Source organism: Arvicanthis niloticus, chromosome 20 (assembly GCF_011762505.2).
Source record: "Arvicanthis niloticus isolate mArvNil1 chromosome 20, mArvNil1.pat.X, whole genome shotgun sequence".
NCBI classification, from domain to species: Eukaryota; Metazoa; Chordata; class Mammalia; order Rodentia; family Muridae; genus Arvicanthis; species Arvicanthis niloticus.
In genome coordinates, this window is record NC_047677.1 from 15,480,238 (window position 1) to 15,487,884 (window position 7,647).

Genomic DNA, 7,647 nt, shown 5'->3' on the forward strand with positions numbered 1-7,647 from the left:
CGAGACAGGGTTTCTCTGTGTAGTCCTGGCTGTCCTGGAACTCACTCTGTAGACCAGGCTGGCCTCGAACTCAGAAATCCACCTGCCTCTGCCTCCCAAGTGCTGGGATTAAAGGCGTGTGCCACCACCGCCCGGCGGGGGTTGGTTTTCATATGGCAGCCCACAGCTCACTGTCATCTTCAGTTTCAGGGTGTGTGACCCACCCTTCTGGCCCCTTTGGCCATGCACATGCACATGGTGCCCTTATACACATGAAGGCAAAACACTCATACATGCATTGAAAAGATGACACCCGGTGTTGACTCTGGCCTCCAGATGCAGATGCACGCACACATAATCACATAAGACTAAATAACAAATAAAATAAGTAGGGATGATGATAGGACTACGTCACTGGCACCGAGAGAGTTATTACTCTGAGGGCACTTGGAACGGTGTTGGACTCATGAGATTTCCATAAAAGTCGACAAGGAATGGGCTACTGTACAAGGAATACAGTTTTGTGGTCATAAGTTGAGGCCTGGACTACGGTGATTGGGAGTGACCTTGTGGAGTTTGGTGGGAGTCCTAAGAGGAAGAAGGTGCCTGACAGAGTCATAGTGGGACACAGAGCTGCCTTCTTTTGACTATAATAAACCCATGCTTAAATCTGATGGAATGTTTGAATACCTTCGTGTATTTACCATGGTTTTAAGTTCAGAACATTAAGTTTTCATCAACATATCAATCGAATGCAATGTCAGGGAGACCCTAAACAGAGTAGCGTCCATAACGATTTTTTATATCAAAATAGTTTCCATTTAAGAGAGCCAAAAATTCCTAAATGTGCTTAGTTTCAAAGTAATTTTTTGATAAACCAACTTGAATACTGCATTGTGGGTAACAAGGTTAAATAAAGGTTCTAATAAGACAAACAGTGACAATTTAAATAAATCAGATGTTTTTGTGGAAGATTACTCTGTGATTTTCTCCAATTATTCATGACATTTCACCCATTCATATTGTGATCTGCTTTAATAGTGGAATGGTGAAAAAAACCTCTTGTCTCCTTGTTTATTCTTTGTTCTCAAGGAGATAAGCTGTTTATAAAGACACGTTATTTGTTATTTAAATCACTTTTACTGAAGTTGTTTATTTCCTTGTTTCAGTTTCTAAAAATATTGCAACAATTGTAATGCTTCTTAGAGATGTCTATTCAATTCAGCTGATTTGTACTGAAATCTTTGCTAAATGGGCACAGGTGCTGATGTGTAGAACACACTAGTGTGAGTCAAAACCCACAGGCTGAGAGATGGGAGAGGGACTTTCCGTGTCAACTTCTCAAATCTGTGGCTAAAACCATCTTAGGCCTTTAAAATTTCTACATGTTTGCAAAGGTCTAATGCTATTACATGCCATCTTCTAAGTATTTAATAATAGTAATAATAATAATGATAATAATAAACCAGGTCTAAAGCTAAAAGCAGAAAAATTGTGCAATTTAAATCCAGAAATCTGTTCCTTAGAAAGTGGCCTTTAATCACTTTGCAGACTTTCAAGATCATAATTATTACATAAAAGTAATTACATTAAAAGATAATTTACCTGCTAGTAAAGTATCAAATTAAAGCTGAAAAGCACTACTTATAAACAGAATTAAATATATATTTTTAAAAAATTGTTGGACAGCAAACATGAAATTACATTTCTCCTACTTCCTTTCTCCTTGCCATGCACAAGATCACCACGGAAATAAGATTTCGGTGTTTTGATACTGAGAAGGCACATGAGAATCTGCCACATGGCCACGTTATACATCTTAGGTAGCATCCTACAACTCTAGGTAAGCAACAGGATTGATGTGTGAAATCAAACCCAATAGATTTGATGGTAGAAGGGACATTTGGTTATTTCCAAGAAGGAAGAGCTCCAAATCCAGCTGGGTTGATTTGTCTGAAAAGAAAGTGAAGCCCACTCTCGTAATTTACAGCCTGCATTCCTGCTGAGCGAGCCTGGGTACTGCAAACTCGGGTCTGTGGGTGCACAGCTCTCCCTTTGAAGCTGATGAGAATTGCTTTTGGTAAGTGAGAGGCATGCTGGGAAAATTGGGCCCTTACAATGGTGTGTGTAGACATTAGCGGTCTCATGACACTTTCCTGATCTGGTCCCTCAATTTTCTCCAGTCTTGGTTTTGGCAGAAGATACTCAGCCTTGGAAGGAACAGTCCTTAAATAATATCCTTGATATTTGTTTGTCATCCTCCGGTCTCACTCGAGAATTTTTCCGTTATCAGTTATCAGTGAAGTTGGATAAATAAAACTTACCTGATTTAAATCTTATCTAAATCATCTCAGATATCCATTTAAAAGTATAACCAAACTGAACCCATCTGACTCCTTTGAAGTCTAGGCCAACTCTCTGTAGTCACCTGAGGCAGAGAGTACAGTGGGCTCACATAGTTTTAGGATGAGCCATGCATTGCAGGCCAGCTTCAGTTCCTCTGGATAGGTGGGCTATAGAAAAACACTTAATTCTCCTTGCCTGGGCACATAGATCAGCTGCAATGGTTAGATCATCAGGGAGCAGGAATGTAGTTTTGTTTTGGAGAGAAGGGCTCTCTATGGTTTGAACCTGAAATGTTTAAATTTTGAATCTTGTTCTCTAGCTGTTGGTGGTCTTGGGATTGGTGGGGTCTGATGGACTGCCTGGCTATTGGAAGTAGATCCCTGGGGCAGGCCTTTGAAGGGTGTTGCCTAGCTCCTACTTGCCTCTAGGCTCTGCACTAAACTCGGCTAGATCTACTGTCATGTGAACAGTAAGGTCACATGACCTAGCCACTATTGAGAGGGCCTGTCATCTTGTTTTCTCTACAGAAACTTTTTTTTTTTTTGGTTTTTTCGAGACAGGGTTTCTCTGTGTAGTCCTGGCTGTCCTGATACTCACTCTGTAGACCAGGCTGGCCTCGAACTCAGAAATCTGCCTGCCTCTGCCTCCCAAGTGCTGGGTGTCGCGCCCCGCTTGTCCAGCAAGGAAGATGCAACAAACCAGATCCTTCTCATCAGCCTTTATTGGAAGCACTCTTTTAGATTTCTTGGGAGAGACTGCCTCAAATGCCCAGAACGGGCTGCTTATATACCCCCAGCCCTGGGCGTGGCAAAGTGCATGGAGGTGTCCGATTGGTCAATTTGCAATGCCTCGTTAGCATACTCATTAGCATACTCCGCCTTCGAGGGGGTGATTGGTCAGGTTCATGGTACCCTAGTGGTACCTCATTTGAATGCCCCGTTCGGGAGGGGCTGGAGCCAAATTGAACTGCGCATGCATGTGCAGGCCTCTGGTAGTTCCTACCAGAGCCTAGGCAGGCGCCATCTTGGATTGCAGCCTCAGAGCGGCTGGCACGGCTGGCACGCGCAAATGTGCGCCCTTGGCCCGCAGAGTTGAAGCGGCTCAGCGCGTTGTTTTAGTCAGCCGTGTCAACTCTGCGGTGCCGTTTTATTCAGCCGCATAAGGTTGGTGGCCTACAGCTGGGATTAAAGGCATGTGCCACCACCGCCCAGCTTCTACAGAAACTTCTGAAAAAAAAAAAAAAAAAACACATAAGTCCAAAGGAGTCTTTTCTCTCTGTTTTGTCTGGTAACTTGCAACAGCGGGAGAACAGGAATGAATCCCTCTCACTGCATAGCCCTGGCTACCTTGAACTCACGGCCCTCTTTCCTTAGCCCATGAAGTGCTTGTAATTATAAATGTGTGCCACTACCACTGAAATCCCACCACGGGGCTGGTGAGATGGCTCAGTGGTTAGAGGTGCTTATGTCCAGAACCCATGGAATGGAAAGAGAAAAACAACTCCAGCAAGTTGCCTTCTGGCCATGGCACAGGCACAGGAGTGTGTGGACCTGTATGCAATTGTGTGCACACACACACCCAAACACAAATAAACGTAAAAAAAAACCTAACCCTAAAATTTCACCTTTGGAGTCTCGTGAGCCTGTGAAGATACATGTTCAACAGTGTTAAAGCCATCCAGAAGCAACAGTTAACTTGTCCTGCTGCTCTGCTCTCCCAAAGCTTTCCCCATCCTCACTCTTAGCTGTGGCTTATACCGACGTACAAACAACAGTATATATCTTCTGTCTTCTGTCCCTAAATTTTCATCCTGAAAAGTGTTCTTCATTTTTTTCTTGTAATCTCTGGGTGGTGGTCACACATACCTTTAATCCCAGCACCAGGAAGGCAGAAGCAGGTGGATCTCTTAGTTTGAGGTTAGCCTGGTCTACAGATCAAGTTTCAAGAAAGCCAGGGCTACACAGAGAACCCCTGTCTCAAAAATTTTTTTCTTTTTGGATTTGTTTATATGTGTGAGTTTTTGGCTGCATATGTGTGTGTGCACCACATACCTGCAGGGCAGGGAAGCCATGTGACCCTGAGCCTGGTTTCTGGCAAACTGATATAACAGCTTACTAAACCCTTCTATTTCAGGAATTCCCAGGCTTCTGAGTTCTAATTGAAACAGAAACTCAATGCATATGTAGTATTAAGCCTGAATCATACTTGGTATCTCCCTGGAAACTTAAATTTTAGTTAGTTATTGTAAGGAGCAGGCCCATAACAGGACCAACTCCATTTTGTAATAGGAAAGAAAACAAGTTTTGAAGTGAAGTTATTTTGAAGTGCTATGATAACCAGAAGTTGTTTTGAAACCTTATATGTGTACATAAAAATAAGCTGTTTTTAATAAGTATGATAGCCAGCTGCAATGAGGTCAGAGCCCACTGATAACCAGACAAGAATGGTTATCTACCATGCACATCAGCAGTAACACCAAATCAGGCATAAGAGAGGAGCCCCCGACAGGGGCATATCATCACACTGGTAGCCATGACTGCCTAATGTGATTCTCCGCCCAGGTCTCCTCTGTACCCAATCATCAAAGCATCAGAGACCATGCCCTGACTTCATGGTCAAGCCCCCTAAGAAGTCAAATTAACAATTCAATTAGCTGGAAGCTGCAGCCCGTCCTCCTTCCCAGATTCCGGACCTGTAGCCTAAACCAGCATAAGGACTCAGGTCATATAACCCATAAATGAATGATGTATTCATTGCTATGCTTATTTCTTTGGTAATTAGCAATTTATTATTTGTGTTCATTGTGCTGATATTGAGAGAGGAAATCACAGGAAATGTGGCAATACCTCATCGTGGCAATAGTCTTAGTATTGGTGATAATATATTGTTTGCTGTGCATCATTAAAGAGCAATTGAATGTCAAACCCTCAGTCTATGGAGTACTCTCTCCCCTCTCAGGGAGCTCACAGTCAATCCAGCCTATGTGATCCCTGAGTGGAGAAGGACCTGTTGCTCCTCTCCCCTTATCTATCTATCTATCTATCTATCTATCTATCTATCTATCTATCTACCAAAACCTTATCACAACCTGCTCCTTACAGATAAGATACAGAGCTTGCTACAGTTATTTTAATAATTACTTTAAAAAAAATCCATCATTAGCTGCCTAACCCTGTGATCTTCCTGCCTGGAGGAGTGTTGGTCTACCATACCTGACTGAAAAATGGTTTTTTTTTTATTAAAAACACAAAAACCCACAAATAGTATCAGAATACACACTTAGGAAATAAGGAGTGTTAGCTGGTGGATTGGATTACTATTCTACTTCTTCTGGAGTTTTTTTGTTCTTGTTTTTGGTTTGTTTTTCGAGACAGGTTTTTCTGTATAGCCCTAGCTGTCCTGGAACTCACTATGTAGACCTGGCTGGCCTAGAACTCAGAAATCCACCTGCCTCTACTCCCAAGTACTGGGATTAAAGGTGCGCACCACCACTGCCTGGCACATCTTGATTTTCTTAAAGTCTGTTACAAAGACATTGTGCTGAGTGTGATGGCCAAGCCTTTAATTCCAGCATGTGTGAGGTGTGCCCTTCCCCTAGCCCTGAGCAGACCTGATGAACTTTGTTTACCACAACAGACCAAGTGATAGAATCTAGGTGGAGTTACCCACCTTGGCTTCACAGAACTTAGAACTGCCCCTGGGCTTGTCTTGAGTTGCTGAACATTAAAGCATTGAGCCTTGATCAGAGAACTTTGTCTTGGCTTCATCTCTTCTTGGCCCTCTGTCCCCCTTTCATTCCCAGCCCCCCTTTCAGGTGAACCCAATTGATTCCTGGCCGCAGGGAGGTAGAGGCAGATGGATCTCTGTGGTGGCTAGTCTGGTCTACATAAGTTCTAGGACAGCCAGGGTTACATAGTGAGACCATGTCTCAAAAGAAAAAAAGAGAGGAGAGGAAAAGAAAAAAGAAAGTAAATGGTGCTTTATTTTTCATTCCTTGGTCTACAAGAAGGACCCACTAACTTAGATAGTTGGAAGGGCTTTTGCTCAGTTAGGTTACAGCTTTGGAAAGATGCGCATACTAGAGGGGTTTGGGGTGGGGGAAAGAGACTACATCAGCTCAGAAAGAGCAAATGTTAATGGATGGATTTAAGGTGTTTTAAGACAGTAGGGTCAAACCAGGCAGTGGTGGCGCATGCCTTTAATCCCAGCACTTGGGAGGCAGAGGCAGGTGGATTTCTGAGTTTGAGGCCAGCCTGGTCTACAGAAACCCTGTCTCAAAAAACCAAAAAACAAAACAAAACAAGCCAAGACAACAGGGCCAATTATATTTGAGAGAGGATTGGCTGTGAGGGTTGAGGATCAGAAATGAATGGACAGGTTCCTCGTGTGTGGCTGGCTGTGATGAACATGGATGTAATCCCACTCCTTGGGAGGTCCAGGCACAAGGATTATTGCCAGGTTAAGCCACTTTAGACTACTCAGTACCAGCTCAGCTAAGGCGATACAGTGAGCGTGCTGGGGTCCAGGAATCACCTCAAAAACCACTGGTCTCAATCAGTCAGGGATAGTTAACTGAGCACATGCCCAGGACTGGTCGACCGGGGTCATGGTCCAGATTTGGAAATGGGACCATAACCCTGAGTTAAGATCCTACAGGGGTTTTAAGCCCTAGATCCAGGAACATCTGTGCCAAGTTATTTCACCAATCACGATTTAGGGATAGGGGATTTCCTTAGGAACATGTCTGTGTTGTACACTTACCCTGCTCCCGTTGGTTGGGGCATTCAACTGTGTCAGGGGACTTGCCTTGTCTAACATTCATGTCTTAGCTTGCCAACCAGGATGTCGGTTGCCCACATACATGTCTCTTTCTGACAAGTAGGTTGCCAGTTCCCAGGGAGGTCTTGAGAACTTAATCTGTACTTGACCGCTACTCGAAATGGAAGTCTTATTCCAAATAGTTTTGTTTGTTTGCTTGTTTTGTTTTGTTATCTCTTTATAGCCCTGGCTGTCCTGGAACTCACTCTGTAGACCAGGCTGGCCTCAAACTCAGAAATCCACCTGCCTCTGCCTCCCAAGTGCTGGGATTAAAGGCGTGTGCTACCACTGCCCGGCTTCCAAATAGTCTCTTACACTGGTGCAGGTGTCTCTCTTATGTTGGGGTCCATCCCAGGACCAGCTTATATCATAAAAGCTTATACACAGGTGCAGGAAGCGCTGCTGGGTGGTTGGTTTGGGTCCAAGCTTATTATGGGTAACTATACAGAACAGTTCTTACTTCTGTGGTTATTGGTTTCCCAGGGCACGGAACATAACAGACTA